The 7060-nt window shown below is 34.8% G+C and overlaps 1 pseudogene; it reads left to right on the top strand.

The window, feature by feature from the left end:
• Window positions 1-458: 458 nt before the first annotated feature.
• On the top strand, window positions 459-2395 carry LOC139497632 (uncharacterized; annotated as a pseudogene).
• The last annotated feature ends 4665 nt before the right edge of the window (window positions 2396-7060 follow it).

Below are 7060 nucleotides of genomic sequence, written 5' to 3'. Positions count from 1 at the left end.
ATATACTAATGCATAAAGCCTACAGACAATATTAAGACACAGTTGATGATCAAGCGGAAAACACTATCAGCTTCGAAGAGTGGAAAGAAAGGAGAGAAATTGATAGCCCTTTGTTTAATTTCTGGTCACTTACATTGAAGCTGGAACTGATCATTCTTATATTTGTTCGGTCTCTCCGTGTAGGGAATTTCAACCTGTACAAAGACTCTCTCACTATGTTGATACCTTGGTTTTTCGCGTTAGATCACCCTAATTACACTCGATGGCTTCCTATTAATGTTCGGGATATGTTTGCATTGGACACAATAGCATCCAGTATTGCTACAAAATTTGAGAGCTGACATTTCGTTGTTCACAAAACGCACAGCACATTCTCTGCCATAGCTATTGATCATGCTCATGAACAGAACAACAAGCTAGTAAAGGGTGAAGGTGGAGTTATTGGACTAGTTGAGAATGCATCTCAACTTCTTCGATGGATGGTGTGTGGCCCAGAAATGGCACGTGCGGTCAATGAATTCGAGTTATCACAAGAACTGATTAAGCATGAACAAAGTAAAGGTCCAAATGTTAGACACCATGAACAGGTTGAAAGTAAGCAGAAGGCTTTTGTGAAACAAGTTATAGTATTGACAGCTACAATAGAGGAAATGGGAAATCCGTTTTTGGAGGAATCAGAAGATCTTTTAGTATTGGACACACGTGACATAGTAGATCCAAAAGTTGCAAACACAGTAAGAAATATCGAACAAATAGGGAATGATAAGAACCAGGAGTACGTGAGGGAACGTCTTGACAAGGGGACAAGACCACTATCCGATCCAATTAAACAAAATAAATTACACCTCTTCAGTCGCCAGGAATTGAGAAGTGAATCAAAGGAAAAAAGACAAATTAGCTCCTTAAAGCAGAATTGCTCTTTATTTTCCCAGCTGTATGTGTCTTGCCAGGTTCGTGCTAGTGATCTTGATGAGTTTTTTCGTCATGAGAACCAAGCTTACCCACCTTCACTGTCCCAGTTTGGTCAGTTGAGACTTGGTTCCAAGTCCGATTTGTAAGTGCCATTAGAGAAAATGTGCGTAATTGTTACTGAGATTCCTGATGTAGATGCCATTATTTTAGACGGAGCTGTTATTGTTAATATACTGAAGCCTAGGTTTTGCAAAACCTTTGAGGACTACTCTAAGCAAGTTTTCCTTCCTCATATTAAAAATTATTTGAAGTCATGCAGTCGGATAGATGTTATATGGGATGAATACCGTCAGGACAGCTTGAATGCATCAACTCATCATGTGGTAAGCGTGGAAAAGGTATTAGAAGACGTGTGCAGGCAGATTCTACTATTCCTGGTAATTGGGAGTCATTTCTTAGAATTGACGACAACATGACAGAGTTATTTGCCTATCTAGTGGAACAACTACTGACGCTTACTCCAAGTGTTCAGACGACAGTAATTTTAACAAATGGAAGCGAAGTTGTTTGCAACAAACCAGATAAGAATAACGGCAACCTATTACCGTGCAATCATGAAGAGGCGGACACTCGTATATTGTTACATGTTGCAGATGCGGTGAAAAGTGGAATGCAGAAAATTATGATCAGAACCGTTGACACCGACGTTGTTGTAAGTAATTGCAGTGTCAGCAGTGCACAAGTTGAACATAACGTCCTTCTGGATGGCATTTGGAGTTGGAAAAAAATTCAGGTATATCCCTGTTCATGAAATTGCTCTATTTATGGGGCCTTCTAAGTCCAATGCACTACTGTTCTTCCACGCATTTAGTGGTTGTGACCAAGTTTCATCGTTTTCGAATCGTGGAAAGAAAACTGCATGGGACACATGGTTATCCTTTGATGCAGTAACTGAAGATTTCAAACTATTGAGTGATAAACCAAATGAAGACTGTGTTAATGAAGCTGTTTTAAACATTGAGCGTTTTGTCGTCTTAATGTATGACAGGACCAGCGAGTGCTTGGGTGTAGATGCGGCAAGAAAATATCTATTCACGAGAAAAGGACGATCTATAGAAAACATTCCCCCAAGCTCTGCCGCATTACACCAACACATAAAGAGAGCTGCTTACCAAACAGGATTTTGTTGGGGACAAGCTCTTGTTAAACTCCAAGAAACACCATCACCTTCCATCTGGAGTTGGAAACGGAACAAAGACGGGCTATGTGAACCATTCTGGACTGCGCTACAACAAGCCTCAGAGTCCTGTGCTGAACTTATAAAATGTGGATGTAAAAGCGAAAACGGTTGCAGAGGACGATGTAAATGTGTAAAGGCATCATTAAGTTGTACTGCTCTGTGTAAATGTGGCGGACAATGTGATAGGGATTAATAGATAGTGATTGCTATTATATCATTTGACAAAACTTGTACTACTCATTTATTTTATGATTTTTATGATGTCTTTGGGAATATTTATATAGATATATGTTTAAATTCGATCGAATGACTATCGACAGATACCAGTCAGTCCAACTGCATTTACATTAATGTCCCTATCGATGAAATTACGTTTGTTTGTGTTTTGGAAATATTAATTAAGGTAGTATTTTAGCAGATGAACATTGGTGTCTCTTTTCTCCTAATTGTAATTTTTGTGGAATTATCTATTTTTTTCAAATCAACTGTCCACACGGTCGAGATAAAGAACAGTTACACACGTTACACTTGTTCATTCTTCAAGTTTGTGGGAATTTTATTGATATCTGGGAGAAAAATGAGAATTGTACAATTCAAAATAAAATAAAAACATAAAGAATGCAAATATTTATTAATTAATAAGGTTATTTAGGAATTTAACATCATTAAATTGTTAGGCTGTTGTCCATTCGGTTGTTTCAAGTGTCGGTTTGTATTAATAATTAACTTTAGTTTCTACTTCTTCGTGACGACATTTTTAACTTTCTAATTTTCCTCATGGAACGAAGTCGCTTAAGTTGAAGGTATTGTATGGATTTCTCATCTTCTTCGTTTTCTTTTTCTTCCAGAAGACTTCCGAATTTGCCACATGCCCATTCGCAAACGCTAGAATCACAATCCTCAAATAGTTCTTCACAATACGGCATACATAATTCCTTACCGCATTCCGATGGTGTACGTCCTTCCGAGTCATGGCATCCTTCTTTATATACAGCTTCGCCAGCTTCTAGTGCTAAATCAACCAGATCTTCGTATCCCTTGCAAGTGTCATGGTCTATGTCATCATGTTCGCATACCTTTTTATATTCTTCTTTCACGCAGTACTGTATGTCGCTTAAAGGTTCGTCAAGGCACATGTCCAATATTATAGCGGCCTCTTTTGCACTATCTTCGTCGAAAACTGCCTTTGCCATTCCCACGCCCATTTTCCCAAGAGCGCCTTTTCTTCGTCACCTAGAGTTTCAGATGTACGTTTGAAACTGTACCCATTCACACTCAAAATACAGGCAACCATTGCCAGTGATAAAACTATCAACTTCATCTTCCTAAAAATAAAAAAAAATATGAAATATGAAATATAAACATTATGTTTATCATATTTCTTATATCGACCATACTGACAACCAATCGCTGAAGATTCTTAAAACTAAAATGAGTAGAACAAATACATCTTACTCCAAAGTAAATTCAAATATTAAAGATTCAGAAAAAAAAATGAAAACCAAACGTGGTCACGGAGCTAGTGAAAACCATCTATCATATTTAGGCATTACCGAAGAAAAATGTTGGTTACACCTAGTTTTATAGCTAGCTAAACATCACATAATATATAGAGTCATACTTGTTGTCAACAGTTCACTGGATTAGTGTTCAATCAGTTCGAAAAGTCCTGATCTAGTAAACACAATTGCGTTTTAATATATTTTGAAGTAAAATATTTTGAATTTCTCCCGTTCTGGTACCTAACGCACCAGGAATTCATGAGCGATTAAATGATTTAATTGTAATGACTTTTTCACATTCGGGATATACTGGAACTTTTTCATTTTAAAGAAGGAACGCTCGTCTGGCGTATCAATATATATAATGCCGGTATCTTAGCAGAGTTTTTACAATCTCTGGGTATAACGTGTATTCCGCGGGATAACGTTTAAGCAAGATTCACAACTTGGACCTAAATTTCCTCAGTGCTATTGGACCAAGGACAACATATAAAAAAAACTCAATGATTTTCACTTTGTGAGTTACATCGACATATCAATTAGGTCTAATATAAGAAGGGACATAATTGTCTTTCAATGTTGTCAACGGATCGCGTTGTTAAGAAATAATTGAAAGATGCCGAGGGTGTAACGAAAATAATGAGGGGAGGGGGGATGCATTTTACGGTTACAAATAACTTACTATATAAAAGGTATAGAGTGTATACGGGGATGACTCTTTTTCACTGTTCCAGTGGTGACACCCTACACTCTCCGATTTCAAGTGCTAAAATATTCGGTCTGTCGCAAAACAAACAAAAAGCATTTCAAACGCTAGACGAAAAATACAATCAGAACAAATTTCAAATTTGAAAGGTACAAACGATGTTCTTATTGCCACTAAACATACATCAAGTTCGTATTTGGATGTTGTCATATTCATTACTCATTGCACTGAAACTCCGATGCAATCTCTTATGATAACATAGAGACACAAATGTCATTAAGTTTCAATGAAAACCAAACATGAATAATTAGGAATAAGTACAGTGACTCTTGCATATTAATAGTTATCAAAGGTACCAGGATTGTATAATATAGTACGCCAGACGCGCGTTTTGTCTACATAAGACTCATCAGTGACGAACATATCAAAATAGTTATAAGGCCATACATGTACAGGGTTGAAGAGCATTGAGGGTCCAGAATTCCAAAAAGTTGTGCCATATACGGCTTAGGTAATCTATACCTGGAATAAGAAAATCCTTAATGATTTGAAAAATTCTAATTAACAAGTGGGGCCACCACGATCATATCCAGACACTCTTTTTTACAATCAACGTTTAGAGAATTATGAATTCATTCTGAGTTGTGATTATAATTTGATCTCATACATGGAACCAAGAAAAATGTTTACCGAGTAATGAAATTTCAAAGATATGTGATTGGCCATATACGCTTTATAAATATTTAATATAGAACAAAGTGCTCTCGACCAAGGACATTTTTAGAATTTTTTGGCTTATACATTTGAAGAATGAATGTAAATCATTTTCTTAATAAGGGAGTACCCTACTATTTTGGCCTGTTGACAGTTCAAAACAAAGAGTTTCTATCAATGAGTTACAACTGCCCGAAGTACATTTATCACATTGAAAAGATTTATTGCAGTTATTGAACATGGCTAAAAGTTGTGTTGTGAAACAAACAAAAAATCAAAAAGGTTGATGGGCAGTATAATTTGTACCTTTAGTGTTATTATGAATATAATTATAGTTGTAACTTCAAATTACTAAAAAAAAAAAACCCCATTTCAAAGCTATGCTAAATATAAGAAAAAAAGTTTTAAAATAAAAATAACCTAATTTATCTTTCCAAAAATCTTAATGCTAAAGCAGCGGTTGTGAAGAATAGTTATTTCCATTATTCCGATACAATAAAAAAAAAAAAAAAAAAAACAACAAGGAAGTTGTTTTTTTTTTTTTATTTTTTTTATTTTTTTTAAGGCAATTCATTTAAACTTTTTTCTGCTATTATGAAAGTATTTATTGATTTAAACTGTAAATAAAAAAGGATAATTGCTCACTTAATATTACATGACTTTACATTCATACTTACAATCAGACAACGTGCACATTTTCTACCTTTTCTTTGTACTGCTGTGTTATCTACCGTCTATAACGCATGTTTTGAAATATTTCTCAAAATAAATAAGTCCTTACATCACTAAAAACTAACCCATAAAATGCTGGAAATTGAAGTCGTGCATCAATCATGAACGTTTTATTAACACTGATAGACCTTGCTGACAATAAAACTAATTCTTGACTGAAACCATGTAAGAGATCATTTGAGCCTTGAGCACTTTACGATATTCGAAGTTTGTAACGCTCACACTTATTCACGAAGGTTTATAAAGATTTATATAAGATTATCATTCTCTTACATGGCAAACAACCGTATCATTGTTCAAATATCCAAATTATTTGTAACTCATTTAACATTGTTATCCAAATTAAGATGATTATTAGTAACGTCTGATGATAAAAGCAAGACAGACTGGTACCAACAATATTTGGCAAAAAGTACCAAGAAACATTTTGCATTGCAAATACAATGCCAACCGCTGAATATGCCCAAGTATTTACCACCATATTAAATATTTAATACACGTTTCTTTCAAATTGAATACAAATAATATTCAACTCACCTCTGTTTGCTTCTTAACTCGTAGTAAAGGATACAGTAAATCTGGAAAACAATGTTCTGCAAGACTATGGTTTTACTGATAAGCTATTTTCTACACCCTGCGTATTTATACAATTATCTGCTACGTTTTCGCCAATGAAAATAAAAGATCTTATAACGATGTTAACAGCAGTTTCGATATCTGAGTACATAATCTCATATCTATTTTAAAAAATCTGATAACTCATTATTTTGGGGTCTCTGAAGCGTATAACCTTGCTTTAACCTTTACACACTTTGTGAATATTGATGATAAACATGACGTAAATATCAGAATATGTAATTTGACCTTGATTTTTAAAAACGATGAAGATTTATGAAAACTCAACACGTCAATAGTTAAAAAAAATCTTATTATTGTTTCTTTGCTGGACATTATGTTTCCACAATAGAAATAACGATGTAAAACTGCGGCGTTTCTAAAATGTTCTTAGTATTCATGAAAGCATTGTGTATAAAAAAAAAATGAAAAAAATAATATAAATTTCATGTGTCCGAAGCGCGTTGATGGATTTGCCTTCATCGGGAAGGAATACTCCAATACATTAGTCTTGGGTTTGTTTTGATTCTATTTCATTTATAAGTCTCTGAGTTTAGTCTGGTGCTGAAATAGTGTGTATTATTGTTAGTGTCTAGCTGAAGCTCTTCTCCTGATGCAGGATTTTCTAGTTGAGTCGAA

Source organism: Mytilus edulis, chromosome 12 (assembly GCF_963676685.1).
Source record: "Mytilus edulis chromosome 12, xbMytEdul2.2, whole genome shotgun sequence".
Lineage (NCBI taxonomy): Eukaryota > Metazoa > Mollusca > Bivalvia > Mytilida > Mytilidae > Mytilus > Mytilus edulis.
This window is presented reverse-complemented; position numbering and strand designations above follow the sequence as displayed.